Source organism: Vulpes lagopus, chromosome 21 (assembly GCF_018345385.1).
Source record: "Vulpes lagopus strain Blue_001 chromosome 21, ASM1834538v1, whole genome shotgun sequence".
Classification (NCBI taxonomy): domain Eukaryota; kingdom Metazoa; phylum Chordata; class Mammalia; order Carnivora; family Canidae; genus Vulpes; species Vulpes lagopus.
This window is the reverse complement of record NC_054844.1, coordinates 27,970,200-27,996,795: the sequence shown is the minus strand read 5'-3', so window position 1 is coordinate 27,996,795 and position 26,596 is coordinate 27,970,200. Positions and strand designations below refer to the sequence as shown.

At 37.6% G+C, this 26,596-nt stretch overlaps 2 pseudogenes; one reads left to right on the top strand and one right to left on the bottom strand.

Annotated features, from left to right (window-relative positions):
* The first annotated feature begins 10,564 nt into the window (after nt 1-10,564).
* On the top strand, nt 10,565-11,112 carry LOC121479767 (annotated as a pseudogene).
* A 10,824-nt stretch (nt 11,113-21,936) lies between these two features.
* Nucleotides 21,937-22,735, bottom strand: LOC121480182 (annotated as a pseudogene).
* Between the last annotated feature and the right edge of the window lie 3,861 nt (nt 22,736-26,596).

Genomic DNA, 26,596 nt, shown 5'->3' with positions numbered 1-26,596 from the left:
TGTGGGAACCAGAGCACACTCCCACCTACCTTGCTAACAACGTACGGGCACCCATACTCTCCTGTAGAGCAGCCCCCTATAACCTGTCATCTGTAGGAGTTCTCCAAAGTGGCTCCAGGTCACTTCCTACAGCACAGTAAGGGATTTTTAACACCCCAGATCATCCAAGTAGAAATCAGTAACAAAAAGAGTACTTTTGAAGGATACATCGGATCAGATGGATCTAATAGGTATATTCAGAACATTCTATCCTAAAACTGCAGCACGTACATTCTTTTCAGATATACATGGAACATTCTCCAGAATAGATCATGTTAGGCCACAAAACAAGTTTTCAACACATTAAAAAAAGACTGAAGTCAGGGGATCCATGGGTGGCTCAGTGGTTTAGCGCCTGCCTTTGGCCCAGGGCGTGATCCTGGGGTCCCGGGATGGAGTCCCACATTGGGCTCCCTGCATGGAGCCTGCTTCTCCCTCTGCCTGTGTCTCTGCCTCTGTCTCTGTGTCTCTCATGAATAAATAAAGTCTTAAAAAAAGAAAAAAAGACTGAAGTCATAGCATGCATCTTTTTCCAACCACAATACTATGAAACTAGAAACCAACTAGAAGAAAAGGTCTAGAAAAAACACAAATACATTAAGGTTAAATAACATGCTATTAAACAATAAACAGGTAAACCAAAAAGTCAAAAAGAAAAGAATACAAAGAGACATAGGCTCTTTGGTAGGTTCTGTGCTCAGTGAGGAAGTCGTTTGAGATTCTCTCTCTGCCTCTCCCTCTGTCCCTCCCACCCTGCTCTCTCTCACAAATAAATAAAATATTAAAAAAATTCAACAGAATTGATAAAACTTTGGCCCAATTCATGAGAGAGAAAGACTCAAAATCAGAAATAAAAGAGGAGTAACAACAACCAACATCACAGAAATACAAAAGACTGTAGAATATCATGAAAAATTATATGTCAATGAAGTGGACAACCTAGAAGAAATAGATAAATTCCTAGAAACATAACCTCCTAAACAATCAGAAAGAAATAGGCCAATATCTCTGAGGAATGTAGATTTAAAAAATCCTCAACAAAATATTAGCAAACCAAATCCAACAGTACATTAAAAAAATCATTCACCATGATAAGTTGGGATTTATTCATGAGATACAGGTATTGTTCAATATCTGCAAGTCAGTCAACATGATACATCACATGGACAAAAGAAAGAATAAGAACTATACGATCATTTCAATAGATGCATAAAAAGCATTTGCCAGAGTACAACATCCATTCATGATAAAAAAAAAACCTTGAAAGTAAGTTTAGAGGGAACATACCTCAAAATAATAAAAGCCATATATGAAAAACCCTCGGCTAACATTATACTCAATGGCAGAACACAAGACAAGGATGTCCACTCTCACCACTTTCATTCAACATAGTACTGGAAGTCCTAGTCACAGCAATCACACAAGAAAGAGAAATAAAAGGTATCCAATTTGGTAAGGAAGAAGTAAAACCTTCATTATTTGCCGATAACATGAGACTACATATAGAAAACCCTGAAATGCCACTGGAAGTCTACTAAAACTGATAAATGAATTCAATAAGGTCATAGGATACAAAAATCAATTTATAGAAACCCATGCATTTATATATGTACTAATAATTTCTCTTTCTAATCCTTCGTTAAGAAAATAGTCTCATTTATAATTTCACCAAAAGAATAAAATACTTAGGAATAAACTTAACCAAGAAGGTGAAAGACCTGTACTGCCAAGACTATAAAGCATTAATGAAAAAGATTGAAGATGACACAAAGTGGAAAGATATTCTATACTCCTAAATTGGGAGAATATTGTTAAAATGTCCACAACTACCCAAAGTCATCTACAGATTCAATGCAATCTTTATCATTTTTTTTTATTTATGATAGTCACAGAGAGAGAGAGAGAGAGAGGCAGAGACACAGGCTGAGGAAGAAGCAGGCTCCATGCACCGGGAGCCTGATGTGGGACTCCATCCCGGGTCTCCAGGATCGCGCCCTGGGCCAAAGGCAGGCGCCAAACCGTTGCGCCACCCAGGGATCCCTAATGCAATCTTTATCAAAATAGCAACAACATTTTCACAGAGCTAGAATAAATAATTCTACAATTGGTATGAAACCACAGAAGACCCCAAATGGCCAAAGTAATCTTGAGAAAAAAAAAAAAAAGCTAGATTTCAAATTCCAGATTTCAAATATACCACAAGCTGTAGTAATCAAAACAGTATGGTACTAGCACAAAAAACAAATATATTGATCAATGGAACAGAGACGGGAGCCCAGAAATAAACCTATGATTATATGGTCAATTAATCTACATCAAAGGAGGCAAGAATAGGCAATGGAATGAGGTATAGTCTTCAACAAGTGGTGTTGGGGTAATTGGAGAGCTACATTCAAAAGAATGAAACTGGACCACTTTCTTATGCCATACACAAAGATAAACTCAAAATGGATTAAAGACCTAAATGTGAGACCTGAAACCTAGAAGAGAGCACAAGCGGTAATGTCTTTGACATCTGCAGTAGAAACATTTTTCTACATAGGCCTTCTGAGGCAAGGGAAACAAAAACAAAAACTGTTGGGACTACATCAAAATAAAGAGCTTTTTTTTTTTGTGTCACAGCATAGGAAACCATTAATAAGACAAAAGATGGCTTTCTGAATGTGAGAAAATACTTGCAAATGATATCCAAAGTGTGTAGTATCCAAAATATATTAAGAACTTCTACAATTCAACATCTAAATAACAGATTATCCAATTAAAAGTGGGCAAAAGACATGAACTGATATTTCTCCAAAGAAGACATCCAGTTGGCTAACAGACACGTGAAAAGAAATTCAACATCAATCATCATCAGGAAAATGCAAATCAACACCACAGTGAGATGTTACTGGTCAGAATGGCTAAAATAAAAAAAAAAAAAACTAAGAAACAGCAAGTGTTGGCAAGGATGTGGAGAAAAAGGACCCCTTATGTACTGCTGGGAAAAATGCAAACTGGTGCAGTCACTGTGGGAAACAGTATGGAGTTTCCTCAAATTAAAAATAGAATCAACATATGATCCATTTGTTCCTCTACTAGGAATTCACCCAAAGAATACAAAAACACTAATTTAAAAAGATATATGCACTCCTATGTTTATTACAAGAATACAATAGCCAAGATATGGAAGCAACCCAAGTGTCCATCACTAGATAAATAGATAATGAGGAGGTGGTGTATATTTACATATATACAATGGAATATTATTCAACCATAAAAAAATGAAATCTTGCCATTTGCAACTAGTATAATGCTGAGCAAAATAAGTTAGTCAGATAAGGCTAAGTACCATATGATTCACTCATATGTGGAATTTAAGGAACAAAACAAACAAAGAGAAAAAGAGATAAACAAAAAACAGACTCTTAAAAATCATAAAACAAACTGATGGTTACCAGATGGGAGATGGGGTGGGGGGGTGGCTGAATAGATGAATGAGATTAAGCATACACTTTTTATGGTGAGTATTGAGTAATGTACAGAATTGTTGAATCCTTGTGTTGTACACCTGAAATGAATAGAACACTGTACATTAATTGTACAAGAATTTTGCAAAACCATCTGTCCACTTTTGTGTGACTGCTTGTCTAATCAGAGAAAGAAATCACTATATTTTCTGGTCCTACTCATTAGCCACAAGTACTGTTTCCATTTGCATCTTCTATTCCCGGTGCAAAATCCATTGTCCTCTCTCTTCTTTACATCTTTGGCTCCTTTCCCCAAGATTAATTGAAGATAACCACTGAAAGATTATGACTCTCATATTTGATGTTGGTCCTGCTTAGCCATTTTCCCCAATCCTGTTCAAAATTCACCTTAGACTTGTGAACAACCTCCTATAACATTATTCTGATTCTCAACCTCCTTAAAAGTGAAATGAACAAAACAACAGTCACAATATCTGACTGAAACTCAGGGCCAGGTTTGTTTTTGTTCTGTTTTTGTCCTTCTGAACACTGTACATAAGTTTTGAAAATATGCTAAAAAATTTTACACATATTTTAAGGACATTTGGTATAAATATGGTGGTAGTTTAATTATAAATCTTCCTGTGTTTTCTTTTGAAAGCCATAAGAAAAAACAGATTTTTTAAAAAGATTTTATTTATTTATTCATGAGAGACAGAGAGACAGAGAGAGAGAGAGAGAGAGAGAGAGAATGAGGCAGAGACATAGGCAGAGGGAGAAGCAGGCTCCTTCTGGGGAGCCTGATGTGGGACTCAATCCCAGGACCCCAGGTTCAAGACCTGAGCCAAAAGCCAATGTTCAACCACTGAGCCACCCAGGTGCCCCGGAAAAAACAGATTTTTAAAGCTACAAACTCAATTTTCATAAAAATTCACTAATTCCAAATTGAATAGAAATGTTTTCAAAAGCAGCTGAGGTCAGCAGAATTTTTTGGAAGCCTAGGCAGAGGCAGAAATGAGAATAAGGGCACAACACAGAGGGATGTAGCAGCAACAGTTCCCGGAAATCATCAGCAATAGGAACTTTCCAAATCAGCAGGATCTCATTCTGAATGAGACCTACTTTGGACAGGACTGAGACTGAATAGGTTCCAAGTGCTGGCAAAGACAGAGGAAAGGTGGAAGGTGCCCAGAGGTATCCAGAGTACTAAATATCAAAAGCAGCAACCAAAGCACACTCTTTAGAAATGAAGGGATCACCTTCTCAGGTAAGCACATCATTGTGTAAAGCAATGAAAGGAGTGCAAAATGAATTTAGATAGTGAACCAGGGGAAGCACAGGGGGGCATATACAGTGGTGCCATATTTAAAGGAAAAAAAAAAAAAGAATAAGGGGCAGAAAAATATTTGAAGTAGTAATAACTGAATATATCCACATTTAAAAAGATTATTTATTATTATGGTTTTTAAAGATTGTATTTATTCATGAGAGACACAGAAAGAGAGGAAGGCAGAGACACAAGCAAGAGGGAGAAGCAGGCTCCACGCAGGGAACCTGATGTGGGATGCAATCCCGGGACTCCAGGATCACACCCTGGGCTGAAGGCAGGTGCTAAACCTCTGAGCCACCCAGGGATCTCCTACGTCCCACATTTGATTAAAACATTTATCTACAAAACCAAGAAGTCAACAAACTCTAGGTAGGATAAATTTAGACATATTCACATATACACATCATATTCAAACTGCCAAAAGAGAAAAAGAAATTTTTGGACATAGCAAGAGAGAAATCACAATTCACCACAAAGGATCCCCATAAGATTAACGGCTGACTTCATCAGAAACAACGAAGGTGAGGCAGCAGTGGGATGACATATTCAAAATGGTTTTCTTTCAAATTTTTATTTAAATATTAGGTAGCATATAGTGTAATATTGTTTTCAGGAGTATAAATTTAGTGATTTATCACTTACATATAAACGCTTATCCCAACAAGGGCCCTCCTTAATGCCCATCACCCATTTAGCTCATCCTTCCACCCATCACCCCTCCAACAACCCTGTTTGTTCTCTATAGTTAAAATGTCTTACGGCTTGCCTCCATTTTTACATCTTCTTTTATTTTTCCTTCCCTTATGTTCATCTGTTTGGTTTCTTAAATTCCACATTTGAATGAAATCATATGGCACTTGTCTTTCTCTGACTGACTTATTTTGCTTAGCAATGCTTAGCATAAAATACTCTAGCTCTATCCATGTCAATGCAAATGGCAAGGTTTCATTCCTTTTGATGGATAATATTCCATGGTATATTCACTACATCTTTACCCATTCATTAGTTGATAGATATTTGGAGTTTTTCTATATTTAAGCTATTATTGATAATGTTGTTATAAACATCAGGGTACATATAACCCTTTGAATTTGTATTTTTGTAGACTTTGTGTAAATACTCAGTAGTGCACTCAAAAAAAAATACTCAGTAGTGCAATTGCTGGGTTGTAGGGTAGTTTTATTTTTAAATATTTTTGGGGAACCTCCACACTGTTCTCCAGAGTGACTGCATCAGTTTGTATTCCTACCAACAGTGCAAGAGGATTCCCCTTTCTCCACTTCCTCACCAAGCTTGGTAGTTTCTTGTGCTGTTAATTTTAGTCATTCTGACAGGTATCAGGTGGTATCTCTTTGTGGTTTGATTTGTATTTCCCTGATGATGAGTGATGTTTAGCATTTTTCATGTGTCTGATAGCCATCTGGATATCTTGTTTGGAAAAGTGTCTATTCATGTCTTCTGCCCATTTCTTAATTGGATGATTTGGGTTTTGGGTGTTGAGTGTGATAAGTTCTTTATAGATTTTGGGTACTAGCCCTTCATCAGATGTTATACACAAATATCTTCTCCCTTTTCATCAGTTGCTTTTTAGTTTTGTTGACCATTTCCTTTGCTGTGCCAAAGCTTTTATCCTGATGAAGTCCCAATAGTTCATTTTTGCTTTTGTTTCTTTTGCCTCTGGAGCTGTGTCTAGTAAGAAGTTGCTGCAGCCAAGGTCAAAGAGGTTACTGCCTGTGTTCTTTAGGACTTTGATGGTTTCCTGTCTCATTTACATCTTTCAACCACATTGAGTTTATTTTGTGTATGGTAGAAGAAAGTGGACCAGTTTTGTTCTTTTGCATGTTTCTGTCCAAGCAGGGGAACTTCTTCTCCTTGTGTGACCCAGGGGATCCTCAGATCACACTGCTTGCTCCCAGGTCTACACCCTCCTTTCCCATTGAAGCACCACTAAGCCTACTATGTGCAACACTGGCAATGGCCTGGACTGATGAACCTTCAGAATCTGTGCTCCACTGTTTATAAAAACTTGTGGTATTCAGCTCTACTCTTTTCCCTTGGCTATGGTTTTGGGGAAAAGTGTTCCTTGTGCAATTCCTTGTGTGCAGTTTCTCACTCTTTCTCTCTCATTCCTCTTTCTGTGATCAAGGCCCCCTTCTCACTGCAGCATCCACAGCTCTTCTATCCCCCAAATCCACTCTCTGCAGCTCCTACCTTCCACCATGTGGCAGTTTTCACCCCTAGTTGTGCATTTTTGCTCCCTCAGTCCTCAGATCAATTTCTTGGGGGTTCAAAATGATTTGATATTTACCGAGCTGTGTTCAAGGGATGAGGCAAGGATGAGGTCTCCCTATTCTACTGCATCTTAACTCCTCCCTCAAAGTGTTAAAAGTAAAAAAGTCAACCAAAAATTATACATCCAGCAAAACCATCCAAAAATTAAGGTGAAATGAAGACATACCCAGGTTTTCAAAAAGACTAAGAGAATTTATTGCTAGCAGGTATGCCCCCATAATAAGTTCTAAAAGAAGTTTTTCTGCTTGAAAAGAAAGGACACTAGATAGTACCTTACATCCTAATGAAGGAATAAAGTATACTAATAAAATAATTACATAGTGGGTTAGCTTCCTATGGCTACTATAAAAAATTCCCTAAAACTTAGTGGCTTAAAACAATACACATTTATTGTCTCATGATTTTCAGGTTTAGAAGTCCAACACAGGTCTCACTGGCCTAAAAATCAAGGTGTCAGCAGGTCTGGATTCTCTTTTGGTAATCTCTAGGGGAAAATTCCCCAAATTCCCTTTTCCAACTTCTAGATGCTACTTGCATCTAGGACACAGATTAGCAGCAGACCTGTTCACAGAGACCTTGTAAGCCAGAAAAGAGGGACATATTTAACATTCTAACGGGAAGGGAAATTAATTAAGATTACAACAGAAATAAATGACTTAGAAATTAAAGCAGCGGAACAGATCAATGAAACTAGGAGTTGGTTCTTTGAAAGAATTAACAAAATTGATAAATCCCTAGCCAGATTTACCTAAAAGGAAAGAGAAAGGACCCAAATGAAAAAAGAAATCATGAAGAGGAGAGATCAGAACCAACACCACAGAAATACAATTATAAGAATATTATGAGGAATTATATGCCAAAAAACTGGGCAATCTGGAAGAAATAGACAAATTCCTAGAAACATATAAACTTCCTGAACTGTAACAGGAAGAAATAGAAAATTTGAACAGACTCCTAATTAGCAGAGAAATTGAATCAGCAATCAAAAATCTCCCACAAGAGTCCAGGGCCAGATGGCTTCCCAGGGGAAGTCTACCAACAATTGAAGAATTAATATCTGTTCTTCTGAAGCTGTTCCAAAAGACAGATATGGAAGGAAAACTTCCAAACTCATTCTTATGAAACCAGCATTACCTTGGTTCCAAAGCCAGACAAAAACCCCACTAAAAAGGAGAATTACAGCTAATATCCCTGATAAACATGGACACAAAAATTTTCAACAAGATACTAGCAAATCAAATCATTACAAGGATTATTCAGCATGATCAAGTGGGATTTATTCCTGGACTGCATGGGTGGTTTAATATCCACAAATTGGGGGATGCCTGGGTTGCTCAGTGGTTTAGTGCCTGCCTTTGGCCCAGGGCATGATCCTGGAGTCCTGGGATGGAGTCTCACGTTGGGATCCCTGCATGGAGCCTGCTTCTCCCTCTGCCTATGTCCCTGCCTCTCTCTCTGTGTCTCATGAATAAGTAAATGAAAAAAATCCACAAATCGATCGATCAATGTGATACACCACACTAATAAAAGAAAGGATAAAAACAATATGATCCTCTCAGATGCAGAAAAAACATTTGACAAAATACGACATCTTTTCTTGATAAAAATCCTCAAGAAAGTAGGGATAGAAGAATATAGCTCAACATAATAAAGGCCACCATATATGAAAGACCTATAGCTAATATCATCCTCAATGGGGAAAAACAGAGCTTTTCTCTTAAGGTCAGGAACACAACAGGAATGTTTGCTCTCACCACTATTGTTCGACATAGTACTGAAGTCCTAGTATCAGCAATCAGACAACAAAAATAAATAAAAGCACCAAACTGGCAAAGAAGAAGTCCAACTTTCATTCTTCACAGATAACCTGATACTCTATGTAGAAAACTTGACTCAACCAAAAAATTGCTAGAACTCATACATGAATTCAGCAATGGGGCGGGATATTAAAAAAAAAAAATCAACATACAGAAATTTGTTGTATTTCTATACACTAATAATGAAGCAGAAGAGAAATAAAGGAATTGATCCCATTTGTAATTACACGAAAAATCATAAGATACCTAGAAATAAACCTAACCAAAGAGGTAAATGATCTATATGCTGAGAACTATAGAACATTTATGAAAGGAATTGAAGAAGACACAAATAAATGGAGAAAGCATTCCATGCTCTTGGATTAGAAGAGCAAATATTGTTAAAATGTCTATGATTTCTAAAGCAACTTAAACACTTAATGAAATCCCTATGAAAATACCACCAGCATTTTTCACAGAGCTAGAACAAACAGTTCTAAAGTTTGTATGGACCAGAAAGAACCCAAATGGCCAAAGTAATGTTGAAAGAGAAAAACAAAGTGGGAGCATCACAATTCTGGACCTAAAGCTGTATTACTAAGCTGTAATACTAAGCTGTAATAATCAAACCAGTATGGTACTGGCACAAAAACAGACACATAGATCAAGGGAATAGAATAGAGAAACCAGAAATGGGCACACAAATGTATGAGTAATTAATCTTTGACAAAGCAGGAAAGAATAACCAATGGAAAAAGGACTGTCTCTTCAACAAATGGTGTTGGGAAAACAGGACAGCCACATGGAGAAGAATAAAACTGAACCACTTTCTTACACCATATACAAAGATAAATTCAAAATGGATAGAAGACAGGAAACCATCAAAATCTTAGAGGACAAAGCAAGCAGCAACCTCTTGGACCTTGGCCACAGCAACTTCTTACTAGACATGTCTCCAGAGGCAAGGAAAACAAAAGCAAAATGAGCTATTGGGACTTCATCAGGATAAAAGCTTTGGCACAGCAAAGGAAACAATCGACAAAGCTAAAAGGCAACTGATGGAATGGGACATATCTGATAAAGGGTTAGTATCCAAAATCTATAAAGAACTTATCAAACTCAACATCCCATACCCAAATCATCCAGTTAAGAAATGGGCAGAAGACATGACTAGACACTTTTCCAAAGAAGATATCCAGATGGCTATCAGACACATGAAAAATGCTAACCATCACTGATAATCAGAGAAATACAAATCCAAGCCATGATGAGACACCACCTGACACCTGTCAGAATGGCTCAAATTAACAACATATGAAACAATTGATGCTGGCAAGGATCAGAGAAAGGGAAATGCTTTGGCAATTTTAGATGGAGTCACTAGTGCAGTCACTCTGGAGAACAGTACGGAGGTGCCTCAAAATGTGAAAAACGGAACTATCCTATGATCCTGCAATTACATTATTTGGTATTTATCCAAAGGATTAAAAGATGCTGATTTGAAGGGGCACATGCACCCTAATGTTTATAACACTATCAACAATAGCCAAATTATGGAAAAGTCCAAATATCCATTGACTGATGAATGGATAAAGAATATGCAGTATATATACAGTGGAATAGCACTCGGCCATCAAAAGGGATGAAATTGGGGCAGGATGGGAGCAGTGATCCGGGGCCACTATGAGCTGCACCGGCGGGTGGCTGCTATGCGGGAGGCGGGGACGGCGCTTCCGGACCAGTATCAAGAAGATGCATCCAATATAAAGGACATGTCCAAATTCAAACCTCACATTCTGCTGTCCCAAGAGAATACACAGATTAGAGCCTTGCAGCAGGAAAACAGAGAGCTATGGGTTTCCTTGGAGGAACACCAGGATGCTTTGGAACTCATCATGAGCAAGTACCGGATACAGATGTCACAATTAATGTTGCCAAAAAGGCTGTGGTTGCTGAGCCTGTCCTGAAAGCTCACCGGTCTCACTCTGCAGAAATTGAGAGTCAGATTGACAGAATCTGTGAAATGGGAGAAGTGATGAGGAAAGCAGTTCAGGTGGATGATGACCAATTTTGTAAGATTCAGGAAAAACTAGCCCAATTAGAGCTTGAAAATAAGGAACTTCGAGAATTATTGTCCATCAGCAGTGAATCTCTACAGGTCAGGAAGGAAAACTCAATGGACACTGCTTCCCAAGCCATCAAATAACCCAATTTACAAATGACAGCTGGAGATTGTTTATCAAGGAAGGAAGTTACTATCTTTCTGTTTGAGTATTGTCCATTTAGTGTCTTGCCTCCGACTTGATTTAGTGTGGATTAAAGGTATCAGGTGGCAGTTTAGAATTTGCAGTCAAATTGGCTGTCCACAAAACAGTTTTTGGGTGTGTTTGTGAAAATACACACCGAGTTTCACCATTCCTTTCTCTAAGAGACTATTTTTAATTTTCAGTTCTGGGACCTCAATTTATATAAACTGTGGTATCAGATCCTTTTTGTTTCTTCACATCTCTCAAACTTAGATCCTTTATTATAAGCCAGCAGTTTTTATTTATATAGGATTGTAAATTACAAGTCTAAAATTTTTTTTAAAAGATATTAGCTTTTTAAATTTTTTGGCATAGCCTAGATTTTTTTTTTCCCATTTGAGAAAAGGAATACAATTCCACAGAACTAGATTGGCAGATTCTCTGATTTGTAATGTCATTCACCTACTATGAAGTTTTAGGTCTCTCTGGTGCTAAGAGTTGGCACTTTATGACGTGGTGTCTTTACTCTTAATTTGAGAGAACCTACTGCTAGTGCCCAAGAAACATACTTGAAAATAGGTCACCCTTTTCTTCTGGCGATAGTAGAGTCAGCATATTGTTCAAAGAATCCTGAGAAGTTTGTCCTGTGTGTGTGCACATACATTTGTACCCTTAGTTCAACTGCTGAAAGTAGCTGTTATTTATTCTATTAGATATTAGTAGTCAACTTTTCAATATTGTCCTAGGAAATCTTCAACTTGGGTGGTTTATTCAGTGGAAGAGCATACAATGGGTTTATTCACATCATAGTTTTTAGGTACTACATTCTATTTAATTTATATATAACTTCTGTCTTATAGTTAAGGACCACTTACTTAGATGTCTTTCATTATTAGTATGGTTAGTTGGCTTTATTTTTAGATCCATTTTTCACGAGGCAGCAAAGTTTTATCACCTAATGAGAGTTATTACATTCATTGTGCTGTGTAGACAACAAAGCAATGTTGAGATTCAAATGCTGAGTGGTCAACTAGGATCATTTATCAACCCATTTGCCCATCTCAGTTTAGTCACACATGACAAATTTACAAATTACTCCATGTAATTAATCAGTTTGGGTTTGTCCAAAAATAACTGAAATGATGAACCTTAAACCTATCCATATTTTCCAGTAGCACTAAGCACCATACTGCATGGGAGAGACACAGCATTAAAAAAAGTTTTTTGTTAAAAAAAAAAAAAAAGGGATGAAATCTTGCCATTTGCAACAACATGGATGGAACCAGAGTGTATTATGCTATGTGAAATAGATCAGTCAGAGAAAGACCATGTGATTTCACTCATGGGGAATTTAAGAAACAGGGGCAGCTGGGTGGCTCAGTGGTTGCGTGTATGCCTTTGGGTCAGGTCATGATTCCGGGGTTGTAGGATCAAGTCCTGCATTAGGCTCCCTGCAGGGATGCCTGTGTCTTCCTCTACCTATGTCTCTGCGTCTCTTATGAATAAATAAAATCTTTTAAAAACTAAATTAAAAATAGATTGAGAAAAATAAATGGCACTATTCTTGATGTAGAAAAAAATTGCTTAGAACATTGCAGAATTCAGGGAATGGTGTTCATGTGTACTCTTCTTACAGAAGCTACTAGAGGAAACCAGTCAAGGAATGATCAGTCTCAGTAAAAAGACTTCTCACTGACTGCATATGTATCTACCTCGAGATAGAACATTAAAAATAATGTAAAAATAAGGATGATGGAAAAGAACATAAATGATATATGATCTGACAACTTAAAAGAAGATAACACCTTAAAAATGAAAAAAAAAATCAGAGGGAGAGAAAATAAAAGAATATGCTTACTCGTTTCATCTATAATACCTAGAAACTAAGAGACATTTAAAATTGAAAACTCATTTTTAGAAGTATAACATATTTAACAATAAAAAAAGTCAATACTAAGAGAGACAATATTGACTAAAATTATTTGAAGGAGGGGAAAGAATGAGGGGGAAGCAGAAAATATGAGTTAATTCCAGTGCTGTTTATATTAGGAAAATTATAGGTATGATTCTAAAGAAAAAAAATAATAAAGGTATTAAAGACATAATTATATAGCCACTAAATAAGAATCACACAGAAGAGACTTTTAATATGTTACATAAATGATATTATAGAACTAAAATTAACCATAGCAAGAAATGTAAATAAGCTTACCTAGTAGAGGAAAAAAATTGATTCGCAGATTGAGTCACAAATCTAGGCGACAAACCCAATTCCTAGGCTATATATAAAAGTAACCTTGAGGGGATCCCTGGGTGGCGCAGCGGTTTGGTGCCTGCCTTTGGCCCAGGGCGCGATCCTGGGGACCCGGGATCGAGTCCCACGTCGGGCTCCCGGTGCGTGGAGCCTGCTTCTCCCTCTGCCTGTGTCTCTGCCTCTCTCTCTCTGTGTAACTATCATAAATAATAATAAAAAAAATTAAAAAATTTTAAAAAGTAACCTTGAAAATAAACCTATTTAGAAAAGTTCAAAATCAAAAGATGAAAAAAGACATAGAAAAGAGCAAAACAAAAAGGAAATGGTGGTTGCAATAGGATAGGACAGAAAGTAGAAGTCAAGCCAAAAAACAGTAAAAAGGCATGTTATCTTGCTAATGCACACAAACTAAACTAATGGCTATGGATATCTGTGTATTAAATAATGTAGCAGAAATGTTGCTAAAACAGTAATCATAGGAGGCATAATGGGAAATGGACAAACAGTAGTAGGAGACTTCATTTCTTTCAGTCCAAGTCAGATCAAATGGGCAAAAATAAGGTATCTGCTTCTGGATATGATAGAGTTCATGGCAGGAAAATTCTTCCACTAAGGATAACTACAAAATCCAAATAAACTTAGAATATTATTTTCTAATGCATCAGAAAACCATAAAAGCAAATAGTAGAAGAGGGACTAAGATTCCAGAGACTAAGAGGAGAGAGAACATTTTATAATAAAGGAGTCAAGGACCTACAATTGTCTTTTTCAGGAGATTTTATGCCATTTCTGGGTATGGGCTGGAGACTGAGGGTCAGGGTGTGGTCTCTCCTGGGGAGGTGGACAAACTGAGCTTTGGGTAAGCATTCAGGACTGGTCTTAGTAGGGACTGCTGGTCCCTCACTCCGTCTCTTGTCTTTTCTGTCTCTTTCTCTGTATGTAAAATGTGTTTGCTTATATACATACGTGTTGACCCTTGAACAATACAGGGGTTGGGGTGTTGGCTCCCACACACTCGGTAATGTACATGTAATTTTGACTCCCCAACACTTAACTACTAATAGCTTAATGTTGACTAGAAGCCTTACTGATAACATAAACAGTTGATTAACACATATATTGTATGTTTTATTATTACATAATGATTTTTAAAAAGGTATTTATTTAATTATTCATTCATTCATTCATGAGAGACAGAGAGAGAGAGGCAGAGACATAGGCAGAGGCAGGAGAAGCAGGCTCCATGCTGGCAGCCTGATGTGGGACTCCAGGATCACACCCTGAGCCGAAGGCAGATGCCCAACCACTGAGCCACCCAGGCGTCCCATAATGATTCTTTCAATAAAGTAAGCTAGTGTAATCTATTATGTAGACCTATTATGTAGATCATCATAATAGAAAATTCACTGGGGGGATCCCTGGGTGGCGCAGCGGTTTGGCGCCTGCCTTTGGCCCAGGGCGCGATCCTGGAGACCCGGGATCGAATCCCACGTCAGGCTCCCAGTGCATGGAGCCTGCTTCTCCCTCTACCTATGTCTCTGCCTCTCTCTCTCTCTCTCTCTCTGTATGACTCTCATAAATAAATAATAAAAAAAAAAAATTAAAAAAGAAAATTCACTGGGAGTGTTGCATTTATTGAAAAAAATCCAGATGTCAGTATATCTGTACAGTTCAAAGCCCATGTTGTTTAAGGGCAACTGTTTATACAAATACATATATATATATATATATATATATATATATATACACACACACACACACATCAAATGCTTTTAAACTCCATTCTTATCTTTTAATTTAAATATTATTTATTTTAGAGAGAGAGATATCAAGTGGGGGGGATAGGATAGAGGGAGAGTGAGAGGGAGAGAGAGAATTTTTTTTTTTTTTTGAGAGAGATAATCTCAAGGAGATTCCCTGCTGAGCATGAAGCCTGATATGGGGCTCAAGCTGACAACCCTGAAACCACAACCTAAGCTGAAATCAAGAGTTGGCTTTCAACTGACTGAAGCACACAAGCACCCCAAACTCCATTCTTATACTTTGCTATAAAGTATTTTAAGTTAAATATTACCGAGGGAAAAAAAAAAGACAAAAAAAAAATATTACCCTGAGGACATTTGTAATCTTATAAAAGCATGTTCTGGAATAAAGATCCAGCATGAAGAAATGCACTTTACAGCATTTTAAAAATTTAGCTCTTTAATAATTAAAGAATATTGCTAATCACAGTTAGTACAGCTTGACTGTGTTGATTTTATTCTACTACAAAATCTCCTAGAGTTTTTGTCAAACCTGATTGACAGTATAATCCGTTACTCTAATTTAGTGGTTCTCTGCATTACAGAATAAAATTAACAGTGTCACCAAATAACCATCACCAAGTGACAGCTCAACAAAAGAGCTAGGGAGGCAAATGCATGTGCTATTATATTACACAAGCAATACTGTTCTTGTGTTTAAATCTCATAGTCAATTCTAAACTCAGGCATCTCTGAAAATCAGATTTTCAAGTTGAATATAAACATGAGATGGTAAAAATAGAGCCTAAGGGCAGAGGGGCATATTCAGGCTTATGAATACTTTTGAAAGAGACTGAGAAATAGCTTCACAGCAATGCAAATTTGTTATGCACATTAGACTGATCTATTGAAGAACTGTCTCAATTGCATGAGTTAGAAGAGCTGACCCATGGAGGGAGTGTAACTTGAGGGAATATGTGAATATGTGAAAAATGAATTGAGCCATGGTTGCAAATGGTGTTTTATGCCCATATAGTCTATAAATTTGTTTTGATTTGCATACAAGTTTTACATACTAAAAAATAAAGCTGACAGGAAGAAGACAAAGATGCCCAGTCTCACCACTTTTATTCAAACATAGTACTGGAAGCCATAGCTATAGCAATCAGACAACGAAAAGAAGTAAAAAGCATCCAAATTGGTAAGGAAGAAGTAAAATTTTCACTATTTGCAAATAATCTGATACATACATAGAAAACCCAAAGACTCAGCCAAAAAACTGCTAGAACTGATAAATTCAGTAAAGTTGCAGGATACAAAAATCAATGTTGCATTTCTGTACACTAACAATGAAGCAGCAGGAAGAGAAATTAAGAAAACAATCCCATTTACAACTGCACCAAAAATAATAAGAACCAAAGAAGTGAAAGACTTGTACTCTGAAAACTATAAGACTTTGATAAAAGAAATTGAAGATGACGCAAAGAAATGGAAAGATGGTCCATGTTCATGATTAGAAAACCAAATATTATTAAAACGTCCCTACTATCCAAAGCAATCTACAAATTCAGTGCAATCCCTATCAAAATACCACCGGCAGTTTTTACAGAACTGTAAAAACAATCCTAAATCCTACAATCCTAAAATTTTATGGAGCCACAAAAGACCCTGAACAGCCAAAGCAACCTGGAAAAAAAAAAAAAAAGCAAACCTAAAATATTATAATCCCAGGTTTCAAGATATGCTACAAAGCTGTAGTAATCAAACCAGTATGGCGCTGGCACAAAAATGGACACATATCAATAGAACAGAATGGAAAACCCAGAAATAAACCCACAATTATATGCAATTAATCTTCAACAAAGCAGGAAAGAATATGTAATGGGAAAAAGAATCTCTTCAATAAATGGTGTTGGGAAAGCTGTTCAGCTATGTGCAAAAGAATGAAACTGGATCACTTTCTCTACCATACACAAAAGCAAACTCAAAATGGATTAAAGAATTAAATGTCAGCCCTGAAACCACAAAAATCCTTGAAGAGAGTACAGGCAGTAATGTTTCTGACATTGGCCCTAGCAACTTTTTTCTACACAGGTCTCATGGGAAAAGGGAAACAAAAGCAAAAATAAACTATTAGGACTATATCAGAATAAAAAGCTTCTGCATAGCAAAGGAAACAACTGACAAAACTAAAAGATGAACTACTGACTGGGCAAAGATATTTGTAAATGATATATTTGACAAGGAGTTAGTATCCAAAAATATATAAAGAACTTTTTTTTAATATATAAAGAACTTAAACAATTCAACAACACTCCCCCCAATAATCCAATTAAAAAATGGTGAGAAGACATGAACAGACATTTGTCCAAAGAAGACATCCAGATGGCCAACAGACACATGAAAAGATGTTCAACATCACTCATCATCAGGGAAATACAAATAAAAACTGCCAGGAGATAGCACTTCACACCTGTCAGAATGGCTAACATCAAAAACACAAGAAACAAGTGTTGACAAGGATATGGAGAGAAAAAGGAACCCTTTTGTACTGTTGGTAGGCATGCAAACTGGAGCAGCTACTGTGAAAAACAAAGTATGGAGGCTTCCCAAAAAATTAAAAATAAAACTACCCTATGATCCAGTAATCGCAATACTGGGTATTTACCCCCCAAATACAAAAATAGTAATTCAAGAAGATATATACATCCCTATGTTTATTGCAGCATTACTTATAGTAGCTAAAATATGGTAGCAAGCCAAGTGTCCATCAATAGATGGGTAAGGAAGAGGTGTTTTACACACACACACACACACAAATACTAGCCACACACACAAAAAGAAATCTTGCTGTAACAATATGGATGTATCTAGAGAGTATAATGCTAAGTGAAATATGTCAGAGAAATACAGATATTGGATTTCACTCATGAGTGGAAGAAACAAGCAGATGAACGAAGTTAAAAAAAAAAAGAGAGAGAGAGAGAGAGAGAGACAAACCAAAAACAGACTTTAACTATGGACAACAAACAGATGGTTACCAGAGATGGATGGAGGGATGGGCAAAATAGGTGAATGGGATTAAGGGTATACTTATCAAAAACAACAACAACAAAAATAAGAGTACACTTATCTTGATGAGCACTGAGTAATGTATAGAACTGTTGAGTTACTATACTGTACACCTGTAATATATATAATTATATTATATTATATTAATATAATAATATAACACTGTACATTAATTACACTGGAATTAAAAAGTAATTTAAACATGCCATAGACTGGTAAAAATACAATACTTAGTTTAGATGTTATACTATTAGAAGAGCTATATTAAACCATCACAACCTACAGGATATAATATAAATGCACATTTTTACCCTCTACTTGCTCTTTAAGGTTTATCCACCAGAGGAAGTTTTTAGATGAAAACACCCAGCAGGCTCAATGATTTTCTCATCACTCATAGGTAACGATAGGCCCCACAACCACTTTTTACTGCAAAATGTGATCTTAACTTTGAAATTAAGATGTCCAGCCCAAAGTGTTAATTAAAATGGAGACTTCTCCTGTACCTACTCTCTACCAGGCCTGCCCATTCAGTTTTCCATTGCTGCTATAACAAATCACCACAAACTTAATAGCTTAAAGCACACAGATTTGTTAGCTTACAGTTCCAGAGGTCAGAAGTCCCAGATGAATCTAACGTTAACATCAAGGTTGTGGCAGGGCAGCAATCCTTTCTGGAAGTTCTAGGAAAGAACCCACTTCCTTGCCTTTTCCAGCTTCAAGAGGCCGCCTGTATTCATTGCCTCATGACCTCTTTCTTCCACCTTCAAAGCTCCGTCTCTCTCATATCATGTCACTCCAATCATCTCTCCTGCTGCTTTCTTCCACTTTTAAGGAAATGTGATTAAATTGGGCACACCTGGATAACCCAGCCATACTCCCCGTTTTAAGGTCAACTGAATTTAATTTATCAAACTAAATTGTATCTGAGGGACACCTGGGTGGCTCAGCGGTTGAGCGTCTGCCTTTGGTTCAGGTCCTGATCCCGGGGTCTGGGATCAAGTCCCGCATCAGGCTCCCCATAGGGAGCCTGCTTCTCCCTCTGCCTATGTCTCTGCCTCTCTCTCTGTGTCTCTCATGAATAAATAAATAAATAAAATCTTTTTAAAAAATAAATTGTATTGGAAACTCTAATTCCCCCTTGCCATGTAACATTACCTATTCATAAATTCTGAGGATTAGGATTTAGATACCTTGGTGGCAGGGGTGGGGGGGTTCATTCTTTGCTTACAGGGTGGCTTGTAATATAGCAGCCCACCAACCAACAGCCACTGAGTTGGGGGGGGGGGATTAGCGTGAGGAGGTAGGCTATGAAGGAGCAGGAAAGGAACTAGCATCACTTGGAAGTTGCAGCTGGTTTAGGTTATACCATATTTTTAAAACTCTGGTTGAAAGAAGAGGGTGAAAGCTTGTCAGATGTAGACACCTTGAGAGAGTAAACAATCTGCTTATTTAACTTGTTTCCATCTTCAGAGAATCTCTGGCGATTGTGCCCAACCACAATCCCATTAAAGGTTGATCAGCTGGGGAGTGGCCTGGAGCACTGATGGTAAGGCCGTAAAACCTCACTGGACTCCAATGGAAATATGGTGCCAGTTAATGGAGGTTTCCCAGTACAACTCCTCATTGAACTTGACACTTAACCTTAGCCTAAAGGCCAAGAAGCGATCCTCCTCATTGAACTTGAAATGAAAACTTGTTCTGTTCCTACCAAAGTAGACAACATCGTCATGAAGAAATAAACATTTCTTGTTGTTATCTACTGATGCTGAGCATTCTGTTTTATGTGAAAGTGCCACCAATCCTGACACCACTCAGAGTGTTGCTGATGGGAAGATAAAAACTATGAAATTGAACTTGCGGTTTTGAGTATTGGGGATAACCAATGTTGGGTTATCTGGTTTGGAAAACTGTGTAAAAGTCCATACAGAATTTAATTTTGAAAACAAGAAATAATGAAATAAAAAATAAAAAATCAGTTTCTCTCTAACCCCATCAAATAAAACATTGAACAAGTATTTAAATATCACTAGATGAAAGGGCAGACCAAATTATTGACTTTTTATAAATTTTTAGTTGCAGCTGAGCAAGTAAATAATTCAATTTCTTTTTTTTAAAGATTTTATTTATTTATTCGTGATAGACATAGAGAGAGAAAGAGAGGCAGAGACACAGGCAGAGGGAGAAACAGGCTCCATGCAGGGAGACCGACACGGGGCTCAATCCCAGGACTCCAGGATCACACCCTGGGCCCAAGGCAGGCGCCAAACCGCCGAGCCACCCAGGGATCCCAAATAATTCAATTTCAAGTGGGATATTTTATGTTCCACTCATTCTCCAATATAGCTGTTACCAGAGAGTTTTCCTTTTCGGTGGTGGTGGTGGTAGTCTTAGAACACATGAGCTACCAATATTAAAACCCATTAAGAGCAAAGCACTATGCCAGGTGTTAGGGTTTCAGTAGTCAGTAGGACACAGATTTAGCTCCAGAAGCTTATATTGCACAATTATTTGACTATAAGTGGGATATATGATTCACAGTTGCCATAGGGGTCTAGAAGCAGAATAGCTTTTCTGAGAAAATTTTATGTTCCAAAGTGAAGATGAAGAGAAATTTATCAGGTAAAGGGCCAGGGGAAATTTTATGTTCCAAAGTGAAGATGAAGAGAAATTTATCAGGTAAAGGGCCAGGTAAAGCCAATGGGAGATCTCACTCTTTCAGGTTAGTAATACAATCAAAATTTGCATTTTGAAAAATCTTTCTGCCTGTTGTGTGAATAGGTGAGGTCAGTGAGGTTGGGCACAAAAGTAGATAAAAGACCTCAGATTTGAAGATAACTAGAATATTCTAGCAAAGCAATGGTGGTGGTCTACACTCAGGTGACACAGAAAGAAGTAGACAGACTCCAAATATTTTTGACTGGTAGTACCACTTAAGAAAGACTGGAGTGGGCAAGGTTAGGAGTAGAATGGGCAAATTATGATTTCCATTTGGATGTGGGGTTTATTCCCATGACTCTCCAGAGGAGGCAATTGGTTCTATATGTCTGAATGTCAGAGGAGCGATCAGAGGTGGTAACTAAAGCCAAGGGAGTAGAAGGGGGCCTTGGATCAAACATGGAGAACTTTCTACACAGTGAAATGGCTGATTAATTAACAGGCTCTTAAAAATTAAGTAGTAGAGAATAATCTAGAAGGGGAAGGGAAAGGAACAGTTGGATTTAGGAGAAAGGGGTGCTTTGTTATGGAAAGTATAGGAGGAGAGATTTGAAATAAAAAGGACTTGAGTGCATAAAAGCTGTCACTGCTTAGATTCAGAAATGGGAAGATCAGTAAATATAGGCCCTCCTTGTTCATGCTGCTCGATAACCTCTACTGGGGCTGTGTTCCAGACCCCCTTGGAGATTAAGTGGCTATATGAAGGTTTTGGTTTCTTCACATCCTTGTTGACACTTGGTATTGTCAATCATTTTGATTTTAGTCATTATATGTGGAAGTGTCTGTGGATTTAATTTGCATTTCTCTGATCACTAATGATTGAACGTCTTTTTACATGCTTATTGGCCATTTATATGTCTTCTTTGGAAATGTTTCTGTCCAAATTTTTAGCCCATTTTTTACTGGGTTGTTTTCTTATGATGAGTTGTATTCTTCCTACTGAATCATTATTATTTTTAAACATCACAAATATGTTTTTATTTGTCAGCATTAATGTCTGAATTTTAAACAGATTCTTGGACTGGTGGTTCATATCCATCAGCTCGTTCAACTTTAGCACCGGTCTCATCCCCCGTAGCTTTTCCAGAGCTACTACCTTCATCATGAAGCTCCATGAGTTTTCCCAATTCGAACTTGGGCTTCTTCAGCATTTTTACTTTTCTAACAAAAACATCATGGAGTGGATAAATAGACTGCCAAGCTTGTTCTATATCTTTTCCGATGCTGTCTGGAATCAATTTATTGACCACTTCTTTCAAGTCATTGGTCTGCACCTCTCGGGTCATGATTTCCATCATCTTTTCCTGGATTTGGCGGACCTGTTGGTGCTGAGTGTAAGAGGTCTTCCAAATCTGATTATTGAGTTTTTTTTAGTAAAACCAACACAAAATAGACGAAGCAAATAACCATAGGTAGTCTTTACATCAACATGAGCTCCAATCATGGTCTGCCATTTTTTGACCATGGAGCACATTTTGTCACGGTTAAGATCAATGCCATGGAAATTAGTCAGTTTTTGCCCTGCACATCCTCAGTGATTAGCTTGAATTTCCTAAATGCAACTTCATCATTCTGCAGATCAGCAAGGCTAACTTCAAAAATGCGACCCTTGAGACCATCAGATGCAATTTTGGTTCCTTGAGTTCTTGTGACTAGTGTTTTTCCAATATTTCTTATATTGAACATAGCTGGCACTTTCATACCATACCAATCTTTCTTAGAAAATGGATCAACCACTTTCTTCTTGGCTTCCTTTTTGCCGCCTTTCGTAAGGCGCTTGTTCTTGTTGACCGCCATGGCGCTGCTCTCTCCTACTGAATCATTATTAAGATTTCTATATTCTAGACATAATTGCTTTATCAGATACATGTTTTTACAAATATTTTCCCCCACTCTATGGCTTACTCATCTTTTCATTTTCTTAAGAGTATTTTTTAAACAGCAGAAGTATTCTCTTTGATGACACCAATTTATCAATTTGGTTTTTTACAGTTTGTGATAAATCTTTGCCAACCCAAGGAAGACCACTGTTACACGTTGAATTGTGTCCTCTCAAATTAATATGTTGGAGTCCTAACCTCCAGTACTTAAGAGTGTAACTATATGTGGAGACAGGGTTTTTACATAGGTCATGAAAGTAAAATGAGGTTGTTAGAGTGGTTCTAATCCAATGTGACTGGTATCCTTATAAAAAGAAGAAATTTGAGGAAAGATACAAACACATAGGGAGAATGCCTGTGACCATAAGCTAGAGTTTGGGGTGATGCATCCACAAGACAAGGTATGTCAAAAATGCTGGCAAAGAAAGCACTAGAAGAAAGAGGTATTGGACAGATTCTTCCTCACTGTCCTCAGAAGGCAATACCATTGCTGACACCTTGATCTCAGATGTTCAGCCCCTAGAACTATGAGATAATACATTTCTGTTCACTTTGTGGTACTTTGTTATGGGAGACCAAGCAAACAAATAAAATCACTAATCACTAAGATTTTCTCCTTCCCCTCCAACCCCCAGAAGTGTTGTATCACTTTAGTAAGATCAACTCAGCAGATAGGAAAAAGAATTCGTGAGATCAAAATGATTTCAAAATGAGTTTAAGGATCCTGGTAGCAATGAGATTTTTATTGGAACAAAGAAATCCTGCCTTGTGTCTGGCAAGCAGAGAGAAGAAGATTTCATCTTTGTGTAAACTAATTTCATTGAACTAAGAAATCGTAAAAGTTTGGCATCTGTCTCACTAGAATTTAATGAATTAGAAATAAAAATTTGGGGGGGATGGTGTCTGGCTGGAAGTCAGTAGAACATGCAACTCTTGGTCTCGGGGTTGTGAGTCTTGAGCCCCATGTAGTATGTAGGATACTTAAAAGTAAATTTAAAAAAAGATATCTTTTTTATTTTTTGGCTCGGAAGCTGCACTTTGCTGGACCATCACTCTTTTGTTCTATTCTGAGGAAATTCACTGCTTCTTTGTAGGTAGTTTTAAATAGAAAATTTTGGAATTAAGCAGTAAAGTGTTGAGCTGGATAGTTAGTAGCTAAGACAGGCAATGAAGCTTGTGTTAGATTTTTAGCAGAGGCCACTGGATGAATTGTGTCTCGTCTCAGCACTATTTGCTTATCATCTTTTATTCAATTGATCTTCTTGAAAACATAGGGAGTTCAGGAAATTCAACTAGAAACCTTGGAGGGCTCACCATATACTTAACATTGTTAGGATAAGAAGAAGTCATAAGATGAAGACCTAGTGCTTATGAAATCTGTAGTGCACTAGATTCCAGCCACTGTGTCTACTTAAAGACATCACTTCTGTGTTATCCTGGCTTTTTATGGCAATCCTGGGGGGAATCATTGCCCATATCGGGACTCTCAATGAATTAGAAGCATGCTAGATGGCAGAAAAATGCCAATTTATCATAAAAGAGGTGCTTCAGCATTGCCCCCCACTCAAAAGCATGATATGGAATAAGAATGGTGATACCTCATTTCTGTGAATTAAATAAGAGGGGGTATCATAATTACATTTTACAACTGAGGTTTGAATTAGAAGCTAGAAGGACACACATACCAGATTATCAATATTATTGGTGTTAACAATATTTAACCAATGCTTTCAATTAAAGTTGTGTGTGTGTGTGTGTGTGTGTGTGTGTGTGTGTTATTCTGGTCACAAGCATCTTTTTTATTACAGAATCTTTGCTTTGGGGTTGTACAGAACATTATTGTTTAGCAGATTTCCAATCCCTCTGTTTCTCCAACCTCAATGGGTGCTGTGCACACTCTCCTAACCCTGCCGGGCTTTGGACTTAGCCACCTGGATTGCTTTAGCTGGTGGGATGTTAACAGATATGAGCAAAGTTTTGAAATGTGTTTTTACATTTGGACTTGCTCTCCTGAGTTCCTGCCTTTAACCAGGAGAAGGACATGCCAATGGATACCGCTAATCTAAGAAAGATTAGAGACACAGAGCAGGCCTGGATCCAGCCTACAGCTGGGTAGGAGTCAGGCCCAACTAAGCCTAGCTCTATCAGGTGAGCCCACAGGTGTGTGAGGGAGCAACATATTGCTGCAAGCCCCTGAGATTTCCAGGTTATTTATTAAGTATCATTGTTTTGATTAATTAAATCAATACATACTTTTGTAGGGAGCCAAATAGCTATGTGTAGCAGGTAGCACATAGTGCTTATGTATCTATATAGATTGGGAGCAGGATAAAAATAGGGGCTGTTTTGAAGAAATGACACCGGAAATGACAAGACCTGGGTTGCCTTGGTTTTCCTACCTGTAATAATAATGGCGTACCCTTGTGAAGTGCTGACTATGTGGCAGGTGTTTTTCTAGCCGTTTTATTAACTCATTTACTTGTTAATGACTCTACAAGGTAAATTTAGTATTATGCTCACCTTGGAGATGAAGAAACTGTCATAGAGAGATGAAGAAACAGAGTGAGGGCCTGTTCATGGGCGAGACACCTATTTACCCAGCTGCTGGGAATGTTGGCTCCTAAGGGCTCTCAGTTGAGTCTCTCTCTCTGTGAATTGCCCTTGACCAAATCAGCCAACGTTACATACTTTCTTGAAGATAGCACATCCAGTGTCTGGTCACAGGGTCCCCCTTAATATTTCTTGCAGAGCTGGTTTGGTGGTCACATTCTTTCAGTTTCTGTCTACCCTGGAAGCTCTTTATCTCTCCTTCTATTCTGAATGAGAGCCTTGCTGGATAAGTATTCTTGGCTGCATGTTCTTCTCATTTAGGATCCTGAATATATCCTGCCAGCCATTTCTGGCCTGCCAGGTATCTGTGGAGAGGTCTGCTGTTAATCTGATATTTCCCCCCATATAAGTTAAGAATCTCTTGTCTTGAGTTGCTTTAAGAATTTTCTCTTTATCTTTGAAATTTGCAAGTTTCACTATTAAATGTCAAGGTGTTGAGTGGTTTTTGTTGATTTTTTTTAGGGATCCTCTCTATCTTTTGGATCTGAATGCCTGTTTCCTTCTCCAGATTAGAGAAGTTCTCAGCTATGATTTGTTCAAATATACTTTGTGGTCCTCTCTCTCTCTCTCTCTCTCTCTCAGCCTCTTCTGAAATCCCAATAAGATGAATATCATTCCTTCTCAAGCTTTCGTTATTTCCCTAAGCCTTTCCTCATGGGCTCTTAATTGTTTTTCTCTTTTTTTCCTCAGCTTCCTTCCTTTCCATCAACTTGTCTTCCATGTCGCTCACTTTCTCTTCAACCTCATTAACCCTAGCAGAGCATCCAGCTTGGACTGCATCCAGTTAAAGTATTTTTATTTTTATTTTTTTATTTTTTATTTCAGTTAAAGTATTTTTAATTTCAGCCTGATTAGATCTCAATTCTGCAGGAGGAGAATCTCTAGAGTCCTTTATGATTTTTTCCAGAGCCACCAGTTACTTTATAATTGTACTTCTGACATCATATTTTAATCCAAATTCTGTAGCTCTATGGCAGAGAGTATTGCTTCTGGTTCTTTCTTTTGTGGTGAACTTTTTCTTGTAGTCATTTTGTCCAGTGCAGAGTGTCTGTATGAGTGAGCTGAGTCAAAAATATTAACCATGACCTGAGTGAAATACACCCTAGATGATTCCGAAGAGATCAGAGAACAGAAAATGAAAGAAAAAAGAAAAACAGAACAAAATAAA